Source organism: Calliphora vicina, chromosome 2 (assembly GCF_958450345.1).
Source record: "Calliphora vicina chromosome 2, idCalVici1.1, whole genome shotgun sequence".
Taxonomy (NCBI): Eukaryota; Metazoa; Arthropoda; class Insecta; order Diptera; family Calliphoridae; genus Calliphora; species Calliphora vicina.
The window spans coordinates 42,553,310-42,579,228 of record NC_088781.1 but is presented as its reverse complement, the minus strand read 5'-3'; the positions used below and the strand labels follow the sequence as shown (position 1 = coordinate 42,579,228).

At 32.2% G+C, this 25,919-nt stretch overlaps 1 protein-coding gene across 1 annotated transcript in view; it reads left to right on the top strand.

The window, feature by feature from the left end:
• Positions 1–25,919, top strand: part of LOC135950406 (alpha-protein kinase 1-like) — a 246,888-nt gene that overhangs the window by 27,707 nt on the left and 193,262 nt on the right. The window lies entirely within an intron of this gene.

Here is a 25,919-nt window from a genome sequence, read left to right as displayed (position 1 = left end):
TACTACTAAATTTTAAAAGTAGGAGAATTAATAAAAAACTAATGACTGCTACATCAAAACTTTTTCTTTTTTAAGGTAGCAATAGAAAATAAATTACTCTGCTACTTTTACATTTTTCTTTTATTAGTACTACTACAACTACTGCTACCAAAATGTGAAGGTAGCAGTAGTAGTAGTAATTATTGACTCCGAGTTTTTATTAATTTTTTAACTAGACTACTTGTGTTTTTTCGTTGCTACTGCTACTTGAAGTCTAAATTTTTTAAACACTGCTTATTTTATTTCTCCCCAAATTTTGTCCATGGCAGCAGCATCGATGTCAATTTGTCGTCTCCATGTGTGTGCTGGGCTTCCAATTCTACGGTTATCCTGAGGATTTCAGTCGATGGCGTGTCTAATGATGTCTTTAGCTAATCTACGTAGAATGTGGCTGATCCAGTTTCACTTGCGTTTTTACATTTTTGTTGTCAGTGGCAGTTGATTAGTTTTAGTCCACAATCTAACATTCGTGACTACATTTGGCCAGAAGATACGTACACAGAGATTCGTCATATCAACCAAATTTGTTACCAAAAGAATGTTTCTACCTTAGTGATCGAATTTCACAGTTGTGGTTAAAATGTGTAACAAAAGCTTGGTTGCTCTAACCGAAATTCTTCTTTGTCAACTGACTTTTTGCTGATAGAACCGAAAAATTCTATGTGTGCAACCGAATCATTCGATTGGCAACAAATTCGGTTGCTATCACGAATCTGTTTTCTCTGTGTATGATTCTGCATTGGTTCACCAACACTTTTAGGTTTTGGATATCTCGGGATGCAGCATTCCATATTTCACAGCCATAGAGTAGGATTAATTTCACGTTTGTGTTGAATATTTAAGCATCATTGGGCCAGACTGAGAGAGCTCCAGACTGAATTCATCATACCAAAGGATTGTTTGACTTTTGTGATGCGGTTTTCAATCTACATCTTAGAGTCACCAAACTTTGTTATAATGCTAACCAAGCAGCTGAAGGAGTCAACATCGTCCAGTTCAAAGATTTTAATGCAGAATTTTTCAAGCCTTGTTAAAGTTTTTGTTGTGTTAATATTATCACACCTGCTTCTTCTGCAATATGTGATAGTACATGGCATATAACATTGTGCAAATATTCGCCGTAGATTTGTTGGGTGTCGCGCATCCGAAATTACCAATTTATCATGACTGTGGCGCATAAATCAGGCTGAATTTGACCGATGGCACGAATTATGTTGACTATGAGAGCCACTGTGGTTTGTGGTTTAATCGCATAGACCTGCGACTTAAGAAAACCCCTCAAGAAAATGTTAAATCGCACAAACTCGGTGGACAATTCACATCACCTCCACGTAAGATGACCATACACCCAAATTGCTCCTGCAGAACGTGCAATGAGGAATGATCTATGTGACACTTAGCGCCGTCCTGTTGAAACCACATGTTGTTGGTGTCCATAACATCCAATTCAGGCCAAAAGAAGTTAATAATCATCGACATATAACTATCGCCGTTGACGGTGATACGTAGTTCCCAACAAAATATGGACCGATGGGTCTGCCATCCCAAAATCCATACCAAACAGCGACTTGGGTCTCATGTGGATTGGTATCGTCCCGAATTCGATAATTTTGTTTGGAGACGTATTCATTCATCCAAAAATAGGCCTCATCGCTGGACATGATTAAAATTGGAGAAGTGCTTGGAATTTTGATAAAACAATTTTGTCATTTGCAAGTGTTGTTGAACGTTATATCCTCCATGATGATTTGGTAAAACAAAGTGAATAAATTATAGCCTATTGGATGACACTTTATTGTTAAACTAAAACTAGGTCAAGCTGTTTTTTCATTTCTGGCATAAATGATGCCTTTTTTCTGCCTTTTACCCTTTTCTGTGTTCTTTTCTAAAACAAATGTAGTATGGTAAGGTTATAACGTGTTCTTTTCAAATAATGTTGCCCTAAAACCCCGAAGATATGCTACATATTTCACCCTCAATTTAATCAAAGGATTAGAAATGCAGCACTTTTTAAACAGCAAAATTGCATAAATGGTTTTTGTTTTATTGTGATCGTTACAAATGTAAAATATTATGAGGGTATGTTGGTAACTTTTTATAAATGTTACAAAATATGTTGGCAACATTTTGTGTCAGAAAAGAAAAGAATTATTGGTTAATATCTTTTGAAATACTGATCACATAACAAGACGGATTGGGTTATTGCCTTGTTTGTCTAAATTAGTTGGGAAATTTAATTCGGATTCCATTGGTAACTTTTTATAAATGTTACAAAATATGTTGGCAACATTTTGTGTCAGAAAAGAAAAGAATTATTGGTTAATATCTTTTGAAATACTGATCACATAACAAGACGGATTGGGTTATTGCCTTGTTTGTCTAAATTAGTTGGGAAATTTAATTCGGATTCCATGACGGACAATTGAGGAAGTTTACCCCGGAACTGGAGAGATACGAAAATCTTTCCAACTAAAAAGGTTCTAATCGTCAATATTTCTAGATGCTGTCCGGGCTTTTGACAAGGTTTAGCATAAAGGTCTAATACACAAGGTTTAGCATAAAGATCTAATAAAAATAATAGAGTCTTGACTATCGAATCGCTTGATTAGGATAAAGTTAGGAAATGTCACAAGCGATTTTGCGATCAATGCTGGTGTATCTGAGGAAAGTGTTCTAGGACCAACCCTGTACCTATATACAACTATGATTTGCCCGAGTCCATTTCCACGTTTGCAAATGACACTGCAATTCATAGTTCTCTGTATAGCATTTAGAAACCTAGATAATTATCTCAGAAGCAAGGAGACAATTGGAGAATGCAAGTAAATGAAATAAAAAGTAATCACATAACGTTTTCACTTAGTAGAGGAAGTTGTCCACCAGTGATACTAAACAGTGTGAACATACCACAGTCTGATCACGTTACATACCTTCTAGGTATTTACTTAGAGAGACGCCTTACTTGGTGTCGGCACATAGAAGCCAAGCAGCTCCACATGAAACTTAAAGCTTGTAATTTGTACTGGTTAATCCACCATCAATCGAAATTAAGCCTTAACTGCTAAGTCATCCTGTATAAGACAATTCAATTATGAGGAACAGCAAGCAATACCAGTATAGATCTCATCACAGGGCACAATCCAAAATTCTTAGAACATTGACGGGAGCTTCATGGAACATAAGAAATGAGAACTTCCACAGATACTTAGATTTGCCTTTGGCAAAGGATGAATTTAGAAAAACTCGTGAAGCTTATTTGTCAAAATTACATCATGATCCGAATCCGCTTGCACGGCTACTGGCAGTAATTCAATACAGATCAAGGCTGCGTAGAGCTGATTTACCACTCATCTAATTTGAGACTAATTTGCCAAATATGACTCTCCACTGAGAGAACAAGTATTGTTTTAGTTATAAGAATTAATTGTGCATCCAATTGGCTGAGGTTTTATCGAATATCTGGTGATATATGTATATTTACTGATGGCAGGGCTGCCGTTAACGGAATAGCGGGTGTCTTTACGACATCTATGTTAACCGAGGAATGCCGGGTATCCCTTAATGAGATAGCGAGACATTCTAGGATAACGCTTATATGGGTCCCTGGCCACTATGGAAATCAGGGTAATTGTATAGCTGACGAACTGGCCAAAATGGGTGCGATGATGAGATCGACTCCTTTTCTGGTATCTTCCTTGTTAAATGCAAGATGGCTGTTCAGCGGATACTATATGAATCTGCACAAAGCAGGTGGACCAATGAGTCTTCCTGTGTTATACCGAGGTCTACTTGGCCCGTATATGATACCAGCAGGACGAATCCACTTATGGAATTTCGTCATGAGCAAAAAAGGCTAATTGTCTCCTTCATTACGGGACACTGTATAAATGGGACACATGCTAGGAGATTGGGCCTACGGTGTAATGACTACTGTAGGAGCTGCCACAATGAAGAAGAGGATGAGACGGTGTCACACCTATTCTGCCAATGCCCGGCTCTGATAAACCTGAGGGAACGCATCCTCGCAATACCATTCCTATCATGCTTAGATGAGCTATCAAGGATAAGTTTTAGACGAATCTACTCTTTCATCAGAGAATCTGGTTGGTTTAGCATGGAAACAACGGACGTATAATTAATACCAAGATATTTACCCCCTGGGTATCACAACGGAATCAGTTTTGAATGGACCCAAGTGAGCTGCTTGAAGAGTGGCTACCCATGGAACCTAACCTAACCTATAAGAATTAATTACTTATTGTAAGGCCTAGACCATAGAGAATTATACATAGAGACGAGACACTCCGAATTGTCAAACAAAAATACAACAAATCATATGTCTGATAAAACAACAAAATACATTGACTAGTATATATTTTGTTGTTGCCAGAGATAGGTTTTTGACAATTACATATCGTCTCTATGTTACCCTATGGTCTAAAAAAGATCGGAGACTCTCCTGTCAAAGACCTAACTCCGTTGTAAAAAACCTAAGTGCAGAGATTGTATTAGTGATAAAATCTATGTGAAAACAAAAACAACACTGGTATGTTTAATGATTTTTTTTATGCATTAGTAAGGTTAGGTTTGTTTTGACAACTGAGTTAGGTCTTTAATAGGAGAGTTTCCGCTCTAAATGTTTTTCGCTATGGAGAATCTACGAATTGAAATGTAGAATAGCAAATTAGTATGGATAAAAAATCAATTGAAATTGAGAAATCGAAACAATACACAAATTGAGAAAAATTTGTATAACAGTTTTGAAATATTTTTATATCCACCAACAAAAAGATTATATTATATCGAAATATTAGTAGTGGTAGAACCATAAAGTACATATATGTATATCCTGGGTTCTCAGAAGATTCTAAGACGATCTAGTCATGTCCGTCCGTCTGTCTGTTTTTTGAAAACACTATAGGGCCTACAGCAAGCCAGCTGACAGAAATTTTCCACAAATACTCTCTGTTGATAAGGTTTGTTTGGTATTGAAAATGGGCAATATCGGTCCATGATATCACATAGCCCCCCTACAAATGTTCCCCCGGAATATTGTTTGAGCAGCCATAGATATGTTGATTATGCGGCAATCCTGATTAAATTTTACACAAATTAGTTATAAGTACTCCCTAGTCCCCATACAAGGCCCCCTCAGAAATTACTTGAAAATTAATTGTCTTATAATAATATTCCTCAAAATTTTGAGGGTGTTTTTGACAACTGAGTTAGGTTTCGACAGGAGAGTTTCCGATCTATGTAACTATGTTTTAAGCCAAATAGGAATTTATTATTTCTCAATGTCAATTTAGGTTTTCTCAACATCAATTTGTATTTTCTGAATACAAATTTCTCAATATCAGCTTGTTATTTTTCAATATTAATTTGGATTTCTTGATTTCAGTTTGCATTTTCTAAATATCAATTGGTATTTTCTCAATTTCAACTTAAAATGGTGTGATCTATGACTAGACTATCGAAATCCTTAAATATCCGTCAACTTTAACACTCAATTTTCAATCTCTATAAAACTATTGACTTTATAAGCTCACACATTACTTTGTTGTTTAACTTACGTGTAACTATTTATATACTTTTTTTTATCTTTTTCCCATTTGCTTGCCTTAATTTCTTAAACGTATAAGTTTATTTTGTGTTACGGTTTTTGTTTTTGCTTTGTAGCAGTTTTCTGTATTGGCTTTTTATCGCAAAACCCTGAACTGTAAACACCTCCAACTGACAGTTGAAATGATTAATGTTTGTTTATTTATTGTTGTTGTTGTTGCTTTTGTTATTGTTTTTGTTGCTGCTGTATTGTGTGCTGAAAATGTAATTTAACTTTTTTTTTATGTGTTAACGAAAAGTCAAGTTAAATAAGAGTGATGTAATTGGCTGGATCGAATACAACAAGATGTATGTTGTGTTGTAATGCAGGCACAATTTTCGGTTCTAGAGCAGAATTTAAACAAATAATAATATGTATGTAAAAGGATATTAATTTTGGTAAAATCTATTAAACAAATTTATTTACTGTTTCTGCATTACTTAATGAACTAACAATAAGTATTTCAAATCTTATATATAATAACTACTATATAAGTCCAGCTTGAGCAGTTTGAAAAAATGTTTATCCATTGTTGCTCTGATTATTTGCGTTTTTGATATACTAGGGGGCAACTGTGAACATTCGTAAAAGTTAATTTTTGGCGTCTTTGGATTTTATCTACATTTGACGCTGATGATGGCACCAGCCCAAAATCCATATCAAATAGTGGGTTTTTCGGGATCCATTGGACGCTCTTGGATGTCATATGGATTGGTCTCGTAACAAATTCGAAAATATTGTTTGATGACGTACCCATTCATCCAGAAATGGGCTTTATCGTAAAATGGGCGGATCGCACTGAACGTTCCACAGTGGGGCAGAAGCAAAATTTGTTGGAAATAAATCTGGCATTTCTAAACGGCTGGTTGGATCCGGATAAAATTTGACGTGGGCGTAACCAAGGAGTTTCTGCTTTTAAGTTATTAAAATGGGTCCTACAAATGCTCCAGGGGCGGCGCTATGGGGCTCAAAGCAGGGTATCGACATGTAAATTTTTTAAACACGTGTCATTTTTGTGTTTCCAATCATATTTCAAAGATTTTTATATTTTTGGAAAGTCCAAATTTTAAACTTTAAAATTTTGACATAAATATAGGGCACATTTTTGTACCGTATATTTGCGGAGAACATCTTTATATAAAAAATATGTCCTATTTTTCGAATATGTCGGTACATCCTTCGTAAATGGACCTATTTTTTTATCAAAATTGCAACTTTGGGTCACATGTTCTAAAATCCCAAAGCTGGCATCAGAAAACGGAAAGCAGTTTTGAAAACCTTGATGTGTTTCCTATTTATCCGCAAAGTATTTTCCCAGCCCCAAAGGAAATGTGGACCCTATGAGCAAAATTGTAAAAAATACCATTTTTGGGATTTTCTATCCAATTTTTAGGAACTGCGGGATTCCCTTTGATCTTTTAACAAGTTTTGTTAAACATTGTTATTTAGCATGATAAATTTAAAAAAAAACATTGAAAATTTCATTGAGTTTTTGTTAATAAATAAAGATTTTATTACATATTACATATTTATTGAGTTAACTTAAATTTGTGTCAAAATTTTAATAGAATTGCAAATATTAGGAACAATTTTATCCACATTTATTCCGAAATATTATACCCCTCATTATGAGTGGCAAGGGTATATAAAACTTTGTCATTCCGTTTGTAATTTCAACATTTTTCATTTGCGACCCCATAAAGTATATATATTCTGGATCGTTATAGATAGCGAAGTCGATATAGCCATGTCCGTCTGTCCGTCTGTATGTTGAAATCAACTATCCGTAGCCCTCAAATAACTTACATATATGATTCATATATCAATATATCGGGAATTCTTTCGGCTCGGTTGCTATTTAAAATCAACAAAATCGGTCCCCAAATGGCTAAGACATAAGGAAAAAACCGGGACAACCTAGATTTTTGCCCTATCTGGATTACTAATGGCGTTTTCTCTTTTCTAACACAAAATGTTACCAACATATTTTGTACCATTTATTAAAGATTACCCATACCCTCATAATGTTTTAAATTTTTAACGATCACAATACAACAAAAGCCATTACAATTTATGCAATTTTCTTTTATGCACCCTCTAAATGTTGTAAAACTATACATTTTGCTGTTTAAAAAGTCCTGCATTTCTAATCCTTTGATAAAATTGAGGGTGAAATGTGTAGCATATCTTTGGGGTTTTAGGGCAACATTATTTGAAAAGAACACGTTATATCCTTACCAAACTACATTTTTTGTAGAAAAGATCACAGAAAAGGGTAAACGGCAGAATAAAGGCATCTTTTATGCCAGAAAATAAAACGCCATAAGTCATTGTTACGTTTTAACCTTTTCAAAACGTAGGTTTATTTCCTTTAAACATACCGGATACTTTTGATTGCAAATAAAAGCCGTTTAGTAGTTTAAAAATAGTAACAACTCTTTATTTATTTAAAATGTACAACAACAGAATTAAATAGTCGCTCAGTGTTTTTTATACACGTTTATAAATTCACTGGAAAATACAGCACACTTTAAGGCACTCAGTTGATGTTTATTCGAATAGCGTCTCTGATAAACTGCTCTCACGACTGCAACCATGGCCACTATTTATAGACACGCCATCTCTGGTGAAGTTTCTATAATGTTCTTTAACTGTCAAAACTCGTGTATTCAGTCTAGAGCTTTCGAAAACACACGCCTTCTCTGGTGAACTTTCTACAATGTTCTTTAACTGTCAAAACTCGTATATTTCATACGATCAATGATCAACTCAAAACTTGTATTCAATGTTAATAATGCCCACAGATATGTTACAGTTAGAGAGGCACTGCTATTTGAAAGCATTATGCAACTTTAAATCAGCCGTTAAAATCGTTATATTTGAATTCAAGTACAATTTCGTAACAATATAGACAATATGGATATCCAATGATAGATATTTCAAAGTTCATTGCAACGATGTATATAAGTTGGACCTACAATGGGTCAAAATCGGAAAAAATTATTTTTAACCCGATTTTTTTTTTCATCACAGAAATTATTTTTTGTCATAAATTCTTTTTTCAAAAAATTTTTTTTTTAAAAAATAAAAAAAAAAAATTGGAAAAAAAATAATTTAAAAACGAAAAAAATTTAATTTTGTTTAAATAATAATATTCCAAAAAAAAATATTTTTAAGTATAATTTGGTGATGGGTATATAAGATTAGGCACAGCCGAATATAGCATATTTTCAAAAATATGCCACTTTAAAACTCCGTCCTTCATAGGTAGGTACCCATGGCGCAGCCCCTAGGGCATTTGTAGGACCCATTTCAACTTTAACTCGAATACTCCCCATGAGTGGCAAGGGTATATATAATTCATTCCGTTTGTAATTTCCACATTTTTCATTTGCGACCCCATAAACTATATATATTCGGGATCGTTATAGATATCGGAATCGATATAGCCATGTCCGTCTGTCCGTCTGTGTGTTGAAATCAATTTTCCGAAGCCCCCAAATAACTTACATACACGATTCATACATTAATATCTCCGAAATTCTTCCGGCTCGGTCGCTATTTAAAATCGAGAAAATCGGTCCACAAATGGCTGAGATATAAGGAAAAAACCAGGACAACCTCGATTTTTTACCTATTTTTGACCGATATCTGGATTACTAAATCATTAATATAGACAATATGGATATCTAATGATAGATATTTCAAAGATCTTTATCAACGACGTATATAAGACCATAGTAAGTTGGACATACAATGGGTCAAAATCGGAAAAAAATATTTTTTAACCCGAATTTTTTTTTCATCAAAAATTTTTTTTGTCATAAAAATTTAATTAAGAAATTTAAAAAAAAAAAATTTGAAAAAACTTTTTTTAAAAAAGTTTAAAAAACAATTTGGAAAAAAAAAATTTTTAAAAAATTTTAAAACATTAAAAAAAAAATTTGTTTAAATAAAAATATTTAAAAAAAAAATATTTTTAAGTATAATTTGGTGAAGGGTATATAAGATTCGGCACAGCCGAATATAGCTCTCTTACTTGTTATAATAACATGTTGTTAAAATTTATTTTTATTAGCTTTATTTTTGGCATTTTCTTTTAGTTTTCGTATTTAATTTTAATTTGTACATTATAACCGTTTTGTTGTCGAGCGATTTGTTTTACTTTAATGTGTGTAAATGTAAGTGTTGTGTACCACCAACACTATAACACTGTTTCATTGTTTCTTTGTGTTGATAAAACAAAAATGAATACACAAATATACCCCACAGGAAATTGAATCAAACGTGTTAAGATAATAATTAAGAAATTTCTTACACGTAATGATTTTTTCTCCTAGAAACTAAATAATTTTGTTACTATCTATATATTTTTTTTCCAAAATTTCCAATTGGCTTCAATTACAGTTGTATGAGTAAAAACATATAAAGCTAAAGGGTGAAAAAATAAAACAATAAATAAGCTTTTATATTTGCGTTTTTGTCTATCATAGTCAGTCTGAGCGCCTGTATAAATAAGACTGTGTTTTTTTTTTGGTGTTTAATAAACACACATTTGTGTATTGTTATAATATTTGTTTTCATACATAATAATACTTACACACATATTATTTGTATGTGTGTGAATGTGTATAAGTGTGAAATAATTTACATCCTTTAAGCAAGAAAGTCATGTTTTGAATTTTAATGAATTTTTTTTGTAGTAAGTATTCATTGCCAAACAACATGTGAGTCCATAAGCGCGCCTTCATATAAAGGGTGTTTTCTGTAGGGACGGAGAATTTTGAATTAAAAACGATTTTAATATCCATTAATGTTTAAATATTGGGTGTATAACTTAAAAATTCGGGATTTTTTTAAAATGCTTAGCTTTTATTTTGAAACAGTTGTACAATATAAATGTATTCAAAGTATTGGCCATTGTTAGCTATGACTTCTTTCCAAAAGAACTGCTTATCTTTTAAAGCCAAAAGCAAATCAAACTAATATCGGATACACTGTTCCAAATGTCAACATAAATAAGTATTTATACCGTGCCGTAAAATTTCCTGTATGTTGGAAGGTTGCTAATGTAACGCCAATTCCTAAAAAGGGAGCGACTAACAACCCTGAAAATTATCTTCCAATAGCAATTTTTTCTGCACTTTCCAAAGTTATGGAGAGTATGGTTAACTACCATATTGTGAAATATTTAGAGTCCTACTATTTACTCAGCGACCGGCAGTATGGCTTTCATATAGGACGCTATACTGGAGACCTGCTAGACTTCCTATCGGAAAAATGGTGTGGTTTCATGCACCGTTTTGAATTTCTAAATATTTCTAAAGCGTTTGATAGAGTATGGCATGGTGCGATTTTAGCAAAACTTATTGCTTTTGGTGTCGGTAATAACTTTAAGATCAATTCAGGGGTACCGCTAGGCTCCGTCCTTTCTTCTACTCTATTTCTTATCTTTATAAACGACCTTCTACGTAAAATTTCCAACTCTATCTACTCTATTGCAGATGACAGCAACATTTACCATTCATATGCATTCAATTATAGACCAAGCCTGTCAGAAATTGGGGCAATGAGGCAAAACATGAATGATACGCTTAACCAAGATCTTGTGACAATCTCTGAATGGGGTTGTGCGAATAGGGTCGATTTCAATGAAAGCAAGACTCAATACTGTATGTTAACACACAATCGCACAAATGATCATGTTGCTCGATATGTTTTTATGGGTGATGTAAATATTAAAAAATCAGAAGCTCTTGATGTTCTAGGCATGAGTATTCATTGCCATGTCCGCTGGACAAAACACATTTTTTCGGTCGAAAGGAGAAAAACTTCACTCCATCTGATCTCCTCATTATTTACACCACTTATATCCGACCTAAAATGGAACACAACTCTCATGTGTGGGCCGGTGCTTCGAAGTCTATTTTGGCTCGGCCGCGTGCAGTTGGACACCGATAACTACCTTCGCGGTTATCGGTGTCAATAAAGCGGACAGGGTATCCAGCTCTATTGACTCACGTCGCAATGTGTGTTGTGTTTCACTGTTCAAACGATACTACATTGGTCTGTGCTCTCCGGAAAAAACCCGTAGTTTTTTTTACGCAACAAACGTTCTTCGGCAATGGCTCATCAATTCGTTGTCGACTGGACATTGGATCGCACAACACAGAGAAAATTCGTTCTTTAGCCGTACTGTCCGTATGTAGAATAAACATTCTCCTGAAGTCTTTTCTGTCACTTTCAATATAGAAAAAAATCAAATGTACACAAACACTACTCCTCCCTCCCATAACCTATTTTCCTAGTTCCAACACAATGCTTTGCATGAGTAGGGGTCATTCCTTGAGTGCTTGTGCAAGAGTGCTCATCGCAAGTATTTTAAAGCGCTCAATTATCATTTCGGATATGCAAAATCATCTTTCAATGTCTCTAGGTACCCTACATGTCGAAGGTACCCTACAGTGAGCCCGCATAGCGCCGCCCCTGTAGCATTTGTAGGGCCCATAACTTAAATTCAAATGATCCTTGGCTATGTCCACTAGAGTGACAATCAGTTGTATGGAAAAAAATTGTTGTTAAAATTTTGAAGAGTGCCGGTGGAATATTGTGACACTAGGCCTAAATGTTAAGTGCTGAAAATTTGAGCCAAATCGGGCAACGTTTTCTGGACGCGCATCGAGGTCAAAGTTCAGATATATGCAAAATTTTACTGTTAATATGGAATAAATAGGTGAAACTCGCTAACTTTCTGCATTGTTTTCTAGAAATATGTAGATTTATTTATACTAATGAATATTACATTAAAAAAAAATTTTGGAAATTAACCCTGTATCTCCTTTGGTTCAAAATGACCCAAAAACTGTATTATCGCCAAAATTAGAGAAAAATGCAAATTTTTCCGTTTTTGAAAAAATTTTGCTACTAAATAAATACTTTTGCAATTTAATGCAAAAGAATCGAAATATGTACGTAATTATCGTTGTAATGAGATATAAATGACAAAATTTGATTAAAAAATTTTAAAGTTATTACAAATTCGCCAGACCATTAACGTGTTTCAGGCCACTTGAACAAAAAATGTAGAAACAAAATTAAGATATTTCGAGAAAAATTAAAATAAAAGCTCATTTTTACTTAAAATATGTCTTGTATATGAGTTTTTGTCTTCGTAGGATACCGTTAACCTAATCGCAGGTATGGCCAAAAAAAAAAAAATTTTTTAACGTCTGTTTCAAAACTCAATTTTCAAATTTTTAAAAATTTTGTTAAACAAATTTCAGATTTTTTCGATCATCACATTGGAGTTTATTGAGATCAAAATAGGGAATACAAATATGAAAAAATTATGTCAATACCTCTTACAGTTTTTCCGTACCTGCGATTTAAATTTTGCGTTTTTCAAGAAAAACTAATTTTTTGTCCATATTTAGGCGAATGAGTCCAATTTCCTTACTGTTATAAATTTAAAGTAAAACTTATTCATAGTATTATAATCCTGGTAATTTTAAATATGGTCTGAAAGTTTTATTAAAATCGGAAAACGATAACCTTTGAATCGTGTAGGTCAAAGGTAAAATTTTTCAATATTTGGAATTTCTAATGAAAAGATAGCGAAATGTTATATATTTTTGGGCCGATTTTCATGAAACTTGAGGAAAATATATATTGGGGTCTAGCATTTACAACAACAGTGCAAAAATTAATTTTAACCTTTAATAGGACTTGGGGTCAAAATGGTTGTATTTTTCGTGATTTTAAAAGTTGAGGGTAATTTGGACCCCAAGTGGTGCTAAGGGTTAATTTCCATTTTTGTGCTGTTATTTTAAATTCTGGACTTTATGTTATATTTTCCTTAAGTTAAATTAAAATCGGCCCAAAAATATATAACATTTCGCTATCTTTTCATTAGAAATTCCAAATATTGAAAAGAACTTTGACCTTCACGATTTAAGGGTTAACGTTTTCCGATTTTAGTAAAACTTTCAGACCATATTTAAAATTACCAGGATTATAATACTATGAATAAGTTTTACTTTAAATTTATAACAGTAAGGAAATTGGACTCATTCGCCTAAATATGGACAAAAAATTAGTTTTTCTTGAAAAAAAGCAAAATTTAAATCGCAGGTACGGAAAAACTGTAAGAGGTATTGACATAATTTTTTCACATTTTTATTCCCTATTTTGATCTCAATAAACTCCAATGTGATGATCGAAAAAATCTGAAATTTGTTTAACAAAATTTTTAAAAATTTGAAAATTGAGTTTTGAAACAGCCGTTAAAAAAATTATTTTTTTTGGCCATACCTGCGAATATGTTAACGGTATCCTACGAAGACAAAAACTCATATACAAGTAAATATGGGCATATTTTAAGTAAAAATGAGCTTTTATTTTAATTTTTCTCGAAATATCTTAACACGTTAATGGTCTGGCGAATTTGTAATAACTTTAAAATTTTTTAATCAAATTTTGTCATTTATATCTCATTACAATGATAATTACGTACACATTTCGAGTCTTTTGCATTCAATTGCAAAAGTATTTAGTATATATTTTTCTCTAATTTTGGCGATAATACAGTTTTTTGGGTCATTTTGAACCAAAGGAGATACAGGGTTAATTTCCAAAACTTTTTTTTTTAATGTAATATTCATTAGTATAAATAAATCTACACATTTCTAGAAAACAATGCAGAAAGTTAACGAGTTTCACCTATTTATTCCATATGAACAGTAAAATTTTGCATATATCTGAACTTTGACCTCGATGCGCGTCCAGAAATCGTTGCCCGATTTGACTCAAATTTTCAGCACTTAACATTTAGGCCTAGTGTCACAATATTCCACCCGGCACTCTTTGAAATCTAAAAAAAAAAATCGGCTGTCACTCTAATGTCCACGTGTGCTAGCGCGTATCCTGGAGGTCCAATTTTAAGACACCTTTCCTGTATTTCGGCAGTAATGCATCGAATACACCGTACGACACTCAAAATTAGACACGAACCGGAACTACTATATTATTTAACACTTAAGTAGTCAATATTTGTATCTTTAACTCACAACTTTTTTGAAAAAAAAATTATTTGGAAATCTAAAAGGATATTCAAGGATAAAGATTTGAATGGAAATTTTTGACATCTTTTTATCCTGACAGAATAAAATCAAAATAATACGAAATATTTTACAACTCTTCTTGATCATTTGACACCAAATTTGGCATAGTAGGTAGATCAGAAGTTTTTTAAAACATTTTTTTAAAAATTTACTCCCCAGAAAATTTGAAGTCCTTTTAAAAGGAAACAGGATCTCGAAGTGAAAAACTGAAAACGCAGTTTTTATACATTTAATTTATAGTTTCATACGTATATCATCGGGTTAGTGTCTAACGATTTTTTCTCACCATTGTCTGTAATGTTCTGACCATTGATATTTGTCAAAACATATGGACCATGGATTCCACCGGCCAACAAAGGAAGGAGGATTATCATCGCTCTAAATATGGCAATACTGCCAATTGACATCGGCATTTAACCAAAAGTATGCTTCATTTTCAAATGAACGATGTGTGAAAATCTTTAAAAAAACACCCTTTACATATGTAGAAAATCCCAACACACATTTACAGTTAATAAAGCATAATGTACACTCACGCATAAACTGTCATACCTTAGCATCCCACTATGTACATTCATAAATACAAATTATATTCCATCTCGTGCAAACATACTGATATACATATATTTACATACAATTGCATATATAACACACACGATAGGGTTGGTCATATTGGTACAATTGCACTTTTAAGGGTACTATTTGAAACAAAAAAGTTTAATAGTTTGTCGATCTAAGATTGAAGGTAATTTGGGACTTTTAAAAAACTTTAAAAGGAAATTAGTTTGGCACAATATAAAGACCCACAATTGAAGCTAATTTGGGACTTTTAACAGACTTTCGATTGCAGCAAATTTGGAACAATAAGAAGACCCACAATTGATGTCAAATTGGGGCAAAAAATCCACGATTAAAGCTAGTTTAGGTCAATAAAAAGACCTAAGATTAAAGCTAAATGGGAACTGGAAAAATACTTTCGATTGAAACTACTTTGGGACTTTCAATAGCCACAAGTGAAGCTAATTTTGGACTTTTAAATATCTTCTATTGAAGTTAATTTGGGACAGTATAAAACCCACGATATTTGGGACTTTTAAAATACTATCGATTCAAGCTGGTTTGAGATAATAAAAATACACAGGATTGCAAATATTTTTGAACTTTTAAAATACTTTGGATTGAAGCTAATTGGGGACTTTTAAAAAAACTTTCTATTGAAGCTACACGATTTTTCATTGAATTTTCTCAATTTAAAATAGAAATTCTCAATTTCATTTGGAATTTTCTTAATTTCAATGAAAAATGGTGTAGACTGGTACAATAAAACGATTGAAGCTACTTTAGGACTCTTAAAACCCTTCAACTAAAGCTAGTTTGGGAGAATAAAAATACCATTGATTGAAGTTTAGTTATTTTCAAAGCAGAACTTCAATAGAAGTTACTTTGGGACTATCGCAAGGCATACAATGGAGGCTAATTTGGAACAAAATGTTGTACTATAAAACACCAAAGATTTAAGCTAATTTTGGAATTTTAAAAAAGCTTTCGATTTAAGCTAGTTTGGGACAATAAAAAGGCCTCTGATTGAAGCTAATGTGGTGCTTCGAATACCCAGGATTGCAGCTAATTTGAAACTTTTAAAACTTTCGATTGAAGCTACAATATTTTGGGACAACAAAAAGGCCCATATTTGAAGCAAGTGTGGGAATTCGATTGAAGCTAATTTGGGTCAATACAAATTGCCACGATTGAAGTTAATTTGTGACTTTTAAAAGACTTTCGATTGAAGCTAATTGGGGACAATTAAAAGTCACACAATTAAAGCTAATTTGTGACTATAATATGACCCATTTGAGATAATGATATGGTCCATGATTGAAGCAAATTTTAGAATTTTAAAAAACGATTGATTGAAGCTCGTTTGGGACAATAAAAAGGCCTCTGATTGAAGCTTACTTGGGACTTCGAAGATCCGCGGTTGAAGCTAATTGGGGACTTTCAAAAGACATTCGATTAAAGCTATTTTGTGACAATAAAAAGGCCCATGTTTGAACTTTTCAAACTTTCGATTGAGGCTAAAATATTTTGAGACAACAAAAAGCCCCATATTTGAAGCAAGTGTGGGAATTCGATTGAAGCTTATTTGGGTTAATACAAATTGCCACGATTGAAGTTAATTTGAGAATTTTAAAAGACTTTCGATTGAAGCTAATTGGGGACAATAAAAAATCTCACGATTGAAGCTAATTTGTGACCATTTGAGATAATGATATGGTCCATGATTGAAACAAATTTTAAAATTTTAAATAACATTTGATTGAAGCTCGTTTGGGACAATAAAAATTGAAACTAACGTGGGAATTCGAAGATCCACGATTGAAACTAATTTGGGACTTTCAAAAGCTATTTTGGGACAATCAAAAGGCCCATGTTTGAAGCTAATGCGGGAATTTTTGACAATATAAAGGTCCTAAATAAGTAGTAATTATCGCAATTTATTAGCAACTAGCTGACATTGGACCAAATGAATGAGGAATTCAGGAAGAAGAAGAAGTATCTGCACAATGTCCCTTCATTAAAAATAATTTTGAACTATAAGATGACTTAGTGGTTGTACTGAAAATGATTGAGAACCTGTTGATTTTTTCCTGCTTATATTTGACCAAATTATTGGAAATGTCTCAAAAAAGAAGTACTATTTTTCCATTTATTGGCTACTCCAATTTTGCAGCCCACTACACTACATTGCATACGTTCTTATAAATTGGTATTTGTTGCTGTGGCATGTGATACTCATTCACATACAGCAGCATGCAACATGACGTATGAGTATTATTAATTATTCAATAAATTGTTTGTTACTCATACATGGTTATTTTGAGGCTTAATTTTGCTACAATTTTCTTAGGGATGGGTATGTTGACACATCTTAGCAAAAAAGAAATGGAGGTATTTCATATATCTTAAATGTAATTTTAACTTTGACTATAACATACTCTATTAATAGATCTCTTAGAAAGTCATAGTTCACATAATGAAAGTTTACACCCACTGCGTCCTGCCAATTTCATTTCATTGTCTTGTCTTGTTGGAGTTTACTTACTTATACATATATTTGCTACTGTATTGTAATTGAGCTTTTTCCTTCTTGTCTATCTTCTTTTCCTTTTCTTATTTTTTATTTTATAAATAAATTCTATTGTGGGTTTTTGTAGCTGCTCAAATTACTGGAAACTTTTGAGATATTTCCTTTTAAGCGATTATTTTTGGGGTTTTCATTACTAAAATTGCATTATTTGTTTGTGGTTGTTGCAAACATGCTGCAAAATGTGAACAAATAAGCAGCAATATTATTTTGGAGATAACAAAACCCTTTTTCTAGTTGAATTTGCTTTATAAAATTTAATTTCTAGCTGAACTTGGAAAATAGTTTAGGGGTTGAGCATATTTGTTTGTTTTTAGTGAAAAATATTAATAAAAATAACAAATCTGAGAATAAATGTTATAGAAGTTTTAAATTTTAAAGTTTAGATAAGTTTTATAGATTTCTTTTTAAATAGTTTTTTTTTTGGGGGGGGAAATGGAGCTCTATGATCGAACCTGTTAAAATTTTGTTTAAAAACTCATTATCAGTGAAATTTTTTGATGATTGATGACAACGAAACGTTAAGATAAAGTGTTAAAAAAGGTTAGTAACAAAAATGGAATTTACAAAATCGCTTTAAATTTTAATTTAAATTTAGTTTGTGCAAATTGAAAGTGTTTCGGAATTGGAAATGCAAAAAAAATAATAGTTTGTCGATTGCTGCTAATTAGAGACAATTGAAGCCAAGTTGGGCTAAAAAAATCCTAAGATTGAAACTAGTTTAGGCCAATAAAATGACCAACGATTAAAGCTAAATAGGAACTGGAAAAATACTTTCGATTGAAACTAGTGTTGGACTTTTAGAATACCCATAAGTGAAGCTAATTTTGAACTTTAAAATAAATCCAATTGAAGCTAATTTAGGACAGTAAAAATCCATGATAGAAGCTTATCTGGAACTTTTAAAATACTTTCGATTGCAGCTGGTTTGAGATAATAAAAAGTCCCACGAAGCTCCTTCGTCAGAGCTTCGTTAGCGCGACAGTGGACACCAAGTCTTTCAGACAGTGGGTGAGATTGACATTATGAAATTAGTGGTCATGTGTACAAATTTAAGAATCTGCTTGCGTTTCACTTTCCCCTTAGACCCCATGTATGGATGCGAAACCTGTAACATGGCATCATGTGATACACATTGTCTTCAAGAGTTTCTCAACAAATGCCTGTAACAATAGCCAACAACAAACTTTGGATGGAGGCAAATCAGCCGCATATTAAATCAGAAATAAGAAAAAAAAGAAATAAAGTTGGATTGAAATGGAGTTGGAAGAAATGCATAGACTGGAAGCGACTACTAACAACAAAGGTTTCGAGATTGCGGATGATGTGGAATGAAGTCCAACATCAAGCCGACGATTGAGATTATTGGAACCACCTTATTATGGCCCTATATATAAATGTTTTTATTGTCTTAAAGTCCCAAATTAACAGCAGGTGTTTCTTTTAGTCGTAATTTGGCATCAATCAATCGTCTTTCTCCATTATCCTAAATTAGCATCAATCGTGGGTCTTTTTATACCCTACACCACCAGTGTGGGCAGGATATAATGCGTTTGTGCAGATGTTTGTAACGACAAAAAATATTAGTCTAACACCCACGACTTAGAATCACTTTCTGAGTCGATTAGACGATGTCCGTCTGGCTGGCTGACCAAGCCTATTGAAATTGGCTGAAATCGGTCCATTATTTCACCTAGCCCCCATACAAATGTCCTTCCGAAATTGGAATTTATCGGTCATAAATGTTATAATTAGTCATAGCTCCCATATAGACCCGCTTCCGAAAATAACTTTAACGTGTATAAATCGCTTAAAAATGTTGGTATACACACAAAATTCAACATAGTTAACTTTAATATAGACATAAATGACATGACCTAATTTTATGGTGATCGGTCCATAATTGGTCATAGCACCCATGCCCACTTCCGAAAATCACTCAAAAATATAAATTAGTGAAATTTTAAAAGAAAAATGTTTTTGCTCTTTTACTTAGTGTAGGGTATTATATGGTCGGGCTTGACCGACCTAACTCCTAAATTTGCTTCAATCGTTGGTCTTTTTATTGTCCCAAAATAGCTTTAATCGTGAGATCTTTTATTGTCCGAAACTATCTTCAATCGAAAGTCTTTTAAAAGTCCTAAATTTGCTTTAATCGTGGGTCTTTTTGTTGCCCCAAAATAGCTTCAATGGTGTGTACTTCTCTTGTCCAATCTATCTTCAATCGAAAGCCTTTAAAAAATCCTAAGTTTTTATTGCCCCATATTAACTTCCATCGAAATTCTTTCAAAAGTCCTAAATTTGCTACAAACGTGAATCTTTTTAATGTCCCAAACGTGAGTCTTTTTATTCTCAAAAACTACCTTTAATCGAAAGTCTTTCAATAGGCCTAAGTCAGCTTCAATCGTGGGACTTTTTATTCTCCCAAACTACCTTCAATCGACAGTCCTTTACAAGTCGCAAATTAGTCTTTTAAAAATTCCAAAATTATATTAAATCGTGAATCTTTTTCCTGACACAAATGAACTTCCGTCAATGGTGTATTTATTGTTTTAAATTAGTTTCTATCAGAGGTTTTTTTGTTGCCCCAAAGACCTATTATAGTTAGGTTAATTTTTATAACCTTCACCTTCGTGAGAAGGGTATATGTATATAAGTTTGTCATTCCGTTTGTAATTTCTACATTTTTCATTTCCGACCCTATAAAGTATATATATTCTGGATCATTATAGATAGCGGAGTCGATTAAGCCATGTCCGTCTGTCTGTCTGTTGAAATCAACTTTCCGAAGCCACCAAATAACTTACATACACGATTAATACCTCCGGAATTTTTCCGGCTCGGTTGCGGTCTGCAAATAGCTGAGATATAAGGAAAAAACAAGGACAACCTCGATTTTTGACCTATTTTTGGACATATATCTGGATTAGTAAGTCAATAATATAGACAATATGGATATCTAATGATAGATATTTCAAAGACCTTTGCAATGACGTATATAAGACCATAGTAAGTTGGACCTACAATGGGTCAGAATCGGAAAAAATATTTTTTAACAGAAATTTTTTTTTTCACCAAAAGTTTCTTTTTTCGCTAAATATTAAAAAAAAATAAAAAAAAAAAAATTTTAAATTTAAAAAAAAAATTTTTTAAATAATTCGAACAAAAAATTTTAAAACAATTTTCCAAAAAAATTAATTTTGTTTACCTAAAAATATTTAAAAATTTTATTTTGAAGTATAATTTGGTGAAGGGTATATAAGTTTCGGCACAGCCCACTTATTAAATACATCTGTCTTTGATCAATCATATTTCAGAGCTAAATTCGACTACTTATATAAAAACTCACAATAGCTTAAATCGATAATAACCTGGCCAATAAGCGTTTAATCAAGAAAAGGAACTCGATCTGTCATCACTCATATTTCTGACCAAAAATCGATTTTTTATATAAAAACTCAAAATATCTAAATTAGCTAATAACTTGGCCAATAAGCGTTTAATCAAGAAAAGTAGCACGATCTGTGATCACTCATATTTCTTAACAAAAATCGAACTCAAAATATCTTCAAAATAATTCGCTAATAACTTGGCCAATAAGCGTTTAATCAAGAAAAGGAGCTCGATCTGTGATCACTCATTTTTCAGACAAAAATTCTGTTGTTGCAAGACTTAGGTTTTTGACAACAAACTTAGGTTCTTTGTCTCTCAGTAGCGCTTCTATGTATATTTTATTATATGTTCTATGCCATTCAATAATACGTTTTTTTTCTTTTTAACTATTTTTAGCCTTTTCAAACCTCTTCTCATAAATTCACAAATCGAACACAAGCATTTTTTTTAACTTGGACAGGACAACGTCTGTCGGGTCAGCTAGTATTAATTTTTTTTCCTGTAATGCGTGTTAATCATACTCACTGAATTACTACAATATTTTATATTAATGTTCACCATTTTGCTTTTTTGGGACTACTAAGCTGTTTCCTCAACCAGCCTCGATTAATTTGTTTCTGTAGCTGAGTGTTTTTAATTAAATTCTATTTATTTAAACTAAAAATAAATTGTCATTAACAAAATTATTCAAATTGCCCGCGAAATGCTTAATGACGTATGATTAATATGAATTGAAATGCAACAGGCAAAATATCACTCATACGCTTTGCGAACAATATTTTCATGCTTCATTAAACTTTAGTTATTATAAAAAATATAATTTAGTTTAACTTTAATAACAATTTACATGAAACCCATAAAAAAAACAATATTAAACTAATTTGATTAAATTATGCCACAAAAAGCTTAAACAAATTTTTAAATATTTTTTTTGTATTGAAAAATATTTAATACTGAATTAATTCAATTAGAAATATGCGTGTTTTATTGGTTTCTATTTGAGCAAAATCACATGTAAAAAAGTGTTTACAAAAAGCTCTTACAAATATAATTAAATAAATTACATTGCAAAAAAAATATAACAAAACTTAGTAATAAATCTACCATAAACCAATTATATTGTTATTTTGTTTTGCTGTCATATTGTTTATTAGTTTTCTTTAGCAAAACGGAAATCCGGTTGATGTTAAAATAACATTAAAATAGATATTTTTTACAATAAAATTACAAACAAATGGGGAGTTTTTAAAACAGTAGAGATGAGAAATATCTCCCTGTAACTTGTTGCTTTTGAACTTTTATTGTTTATTTTTTCTGTGTTGTAGTTTTAAAAGCTTTTACTATATTTTTTTAAAGCAGAAATTATAGCCCATGGCCAAAATAAGCGAAAGTGTTATTTTATATGAATATAATGCAGCACAGAGGGTTATATGTTAGAAAAATTTGGACAAAAACCTTCGTAAAATTACTTGATGGAATGCAAATATTTAGAAAAACAGTCATTTTTTTCTCAGATGGATGCCAAGAGCTTACATTAAGCATTTGCAGCACTAGTGAATCCAAAAAAGTCAATAAATCTTGAGTCTAAACATTATTTTTATGATTTTTTTTCAACAACTTTGTTGTGTAAACAAGTGTTACAACAAAATAACAGTAAATCACTCTCTGTCTCCCTCTTTACTACTAAACTAGCTCTCTGTTTTTAACTGTTTTTTCTTATATTAAATAACAGTTAAATGGTGAATTACTCTCCATTTCATACTAAAATAATTGTGTAAAACGCAATTGTTGGAACAGTTTGTTCTCTTGTAGTGAGTAAATGCTTGATTTATTATACTCACCACCATCACGTGTGTCTCATTTAAAGAGATGCCATACTATTTTCTAAATTTTTCAACATTTTTTATTAAGCTTTATTCTACATTTTCCTTTATTCTTTATTTGTATTTCTATAATTTTTTTACTTTTCATAGTTTTCTCTTTTTCGTAAATATTTTGCTAAAACCTCACACTTTCCTACATACATAATAAATTTCAGTGGTAAGACCAAATGTTTTTTATAAAGTATTTGAATGTCTGTGTTTTTATTTTGCTCGAGGTTTAATTAAATTTTCTTCTTACATTTAACATTTTTAACATTTTGCCTTCCGCTTTAGTTTTGGTTTTTTACCACCAATTCTTTATTTATTTTTCTATTATTCGTTTGTGTTTTGTGGGACTTTAACCCTTTTGTTATCTTGTTATTCATTCATTTATTATATACGCCGTTTTTCTTTTGTCTGTAATGCTATTTTTTTAGCTTGTGGAATTTTTTTTCCATTTCATTTTCATCATGTTGTATTATTGTCATTTTAATTACTATTGTGTTTTCTTTGCAGGCTGTTGATGATTTTTGTCAAATGTACTTCTTTTTTATTTGACATTTCATGATTTTTTTCAAGCACGTGTTGTTTTTATTATATTTGCACGTAATTGCTTTGTTAAATTTGCTGTAAAGTGAAATGATTTTAATATAAAAATAAATTGTTGAACATTTATGAAAATTAGTGGCAATTCAGTGCGTATGATTAATATTTATTGTGTGAGGAAATGCAAATATTACTCATACGTCCGGGGGGAACAATTTTGTACCAGAAGTGATCTAGAACTGAACTAGAACTGAACTAGAACTGAACTAGAACTGAACTAGAACTGAACTAGAACTGAACTAGAACTGAACTGAACTAGAACTGAACTAGAACTGAACTAGAACTGAACTAGAACTGAACTAGAACTGAACTAGAACTGAACTAGAACTGAACTAGAACTGAACTAGAACTGAACTAGAACTGAACTAGAACTGAACTAGAACTGAACTAGAACTGAACTAGAACTGAACTAGAACTGAACTAGAACTGAACTAGAACTGAACTAGAACTGAACTAGAACTGAACTAGAACTGAACTAGAACTGAACTAGAACTGAACTAGAACTGAACTAGAACTGAACTAGAACTGAACTAGAACTAGAACTGAACTAGAACTGAACTAGAACTGAACTAGAACTGAACTAGAACTGAACTAGAACTGAACTAGAACTGAACTAGAACTGAACTAGAACTGAACTAGAACTGAACTAGAACTGAACTAGAACTGAACTAGAACTGAACTAGAACTGAACTAGAACTGAACTAGAACTGAACTAGAACTGAACTAGAACTGAACTAGAACTGAACTAGAACTGAACTAGAACTGAACTAGAACTGAACTAGAACTGAACTAGAACTGAACTAGAACTGAACTAGAACTGAACTAGAACTGAACTAGAACTGAACTAGAACTGAACTAGAACTGAACTAGAACTGAACTAGAACTGAACTAGAACTGAACTAGAACTGAACTAGAACTGAACTAGAACTGAACTAGAACTGAACTAGAACTGAACTAGAACTGAACTAGAACTGAACTAGAACTGAACTAGAACTGAACTAGAACTGAACTAGAACTGAACTAGAACTGAACTAGAACTGAACTAGAACTGAACTAGAACTGAACTAGAACTGAACTAGAACTGAACTAGAACTGAACTAGAACTGAACTAGTACTGAACTAGAACTGAACTAGAACTGAACTAGAACTGAACTAGAACTGAACTAGAACTGAACTAGAACTGAACTAGAACTGAACTAGAACTGAACTAGAACTGAACTAGAACTGAACTAGAACTGAACTAGAACTGAACTAGAACTGAACTAGAACTGAACTAGAACTGAACTAGAACTGAACTAGAACTGAACTAGAACTGAACTAGAACTGAACTAGAACTGAACTAGAACTGAACTAGAACTGAACTAGAACTGAACTAGAACTGAACTAGAACTGAACTAGAACTGAACTAGAACTGAACTAGAACTGAACTAGAACTGAACTAGAACTGAACTAGAACTGAACTAGAACTGAACTAGAACTGAACTAGAACTGAACTAGAACTGAACTAGAACTGAACTAGAACTGAACTAGAACTAAGTTTAACAATAGAAGGATTTTTAATAGTCTAAAGTTAGCAGAAATCCTTGGTGTTTTTATAAAAGTGGTTTTTAAATTCCCAAATATTTTTAACTTGAAGGGGTTTCTAAAGATACTAATTAGTTTCTATAGTAGGTATTTGTTACTAAATTGGTTTTAATCGACTGCCTTTTGATAGTGCCAAATTGGCTTTAATTTAAGTTATTTTTACAGACACAATTGTACTGTAATCAGGAGTATTTTTATTGTCCCAAATTATCTTCAATTTAAGATTTTTAATGGTCCCGTAATGGCGTTAAACTGTCTATAATCGAAAGTCTTTTAAAAGTCCCATATTAGCTTTAATAGTTGCTCTTTTTAATGTTCAAGGCTAGCTGCAATTGTGGGTCTTCTCAAAGTTTCAAAGCCTCAATTGAAATTATTTTAAAAGTCCCAATTTTGTTTCAGGTTATTGTCCTAAACTTGCTATAATTTATTGTCCCAAACTAGTGTCAATCGTGTTTTTTTTTTTGATTTTCCAATATATACCATCTATGCAGGGCCTTTTGATTTAAGTTGGATACATATGGTTTTGCTACAATACATTTTTTGTTTTATAAAAATATCATTATTTATGG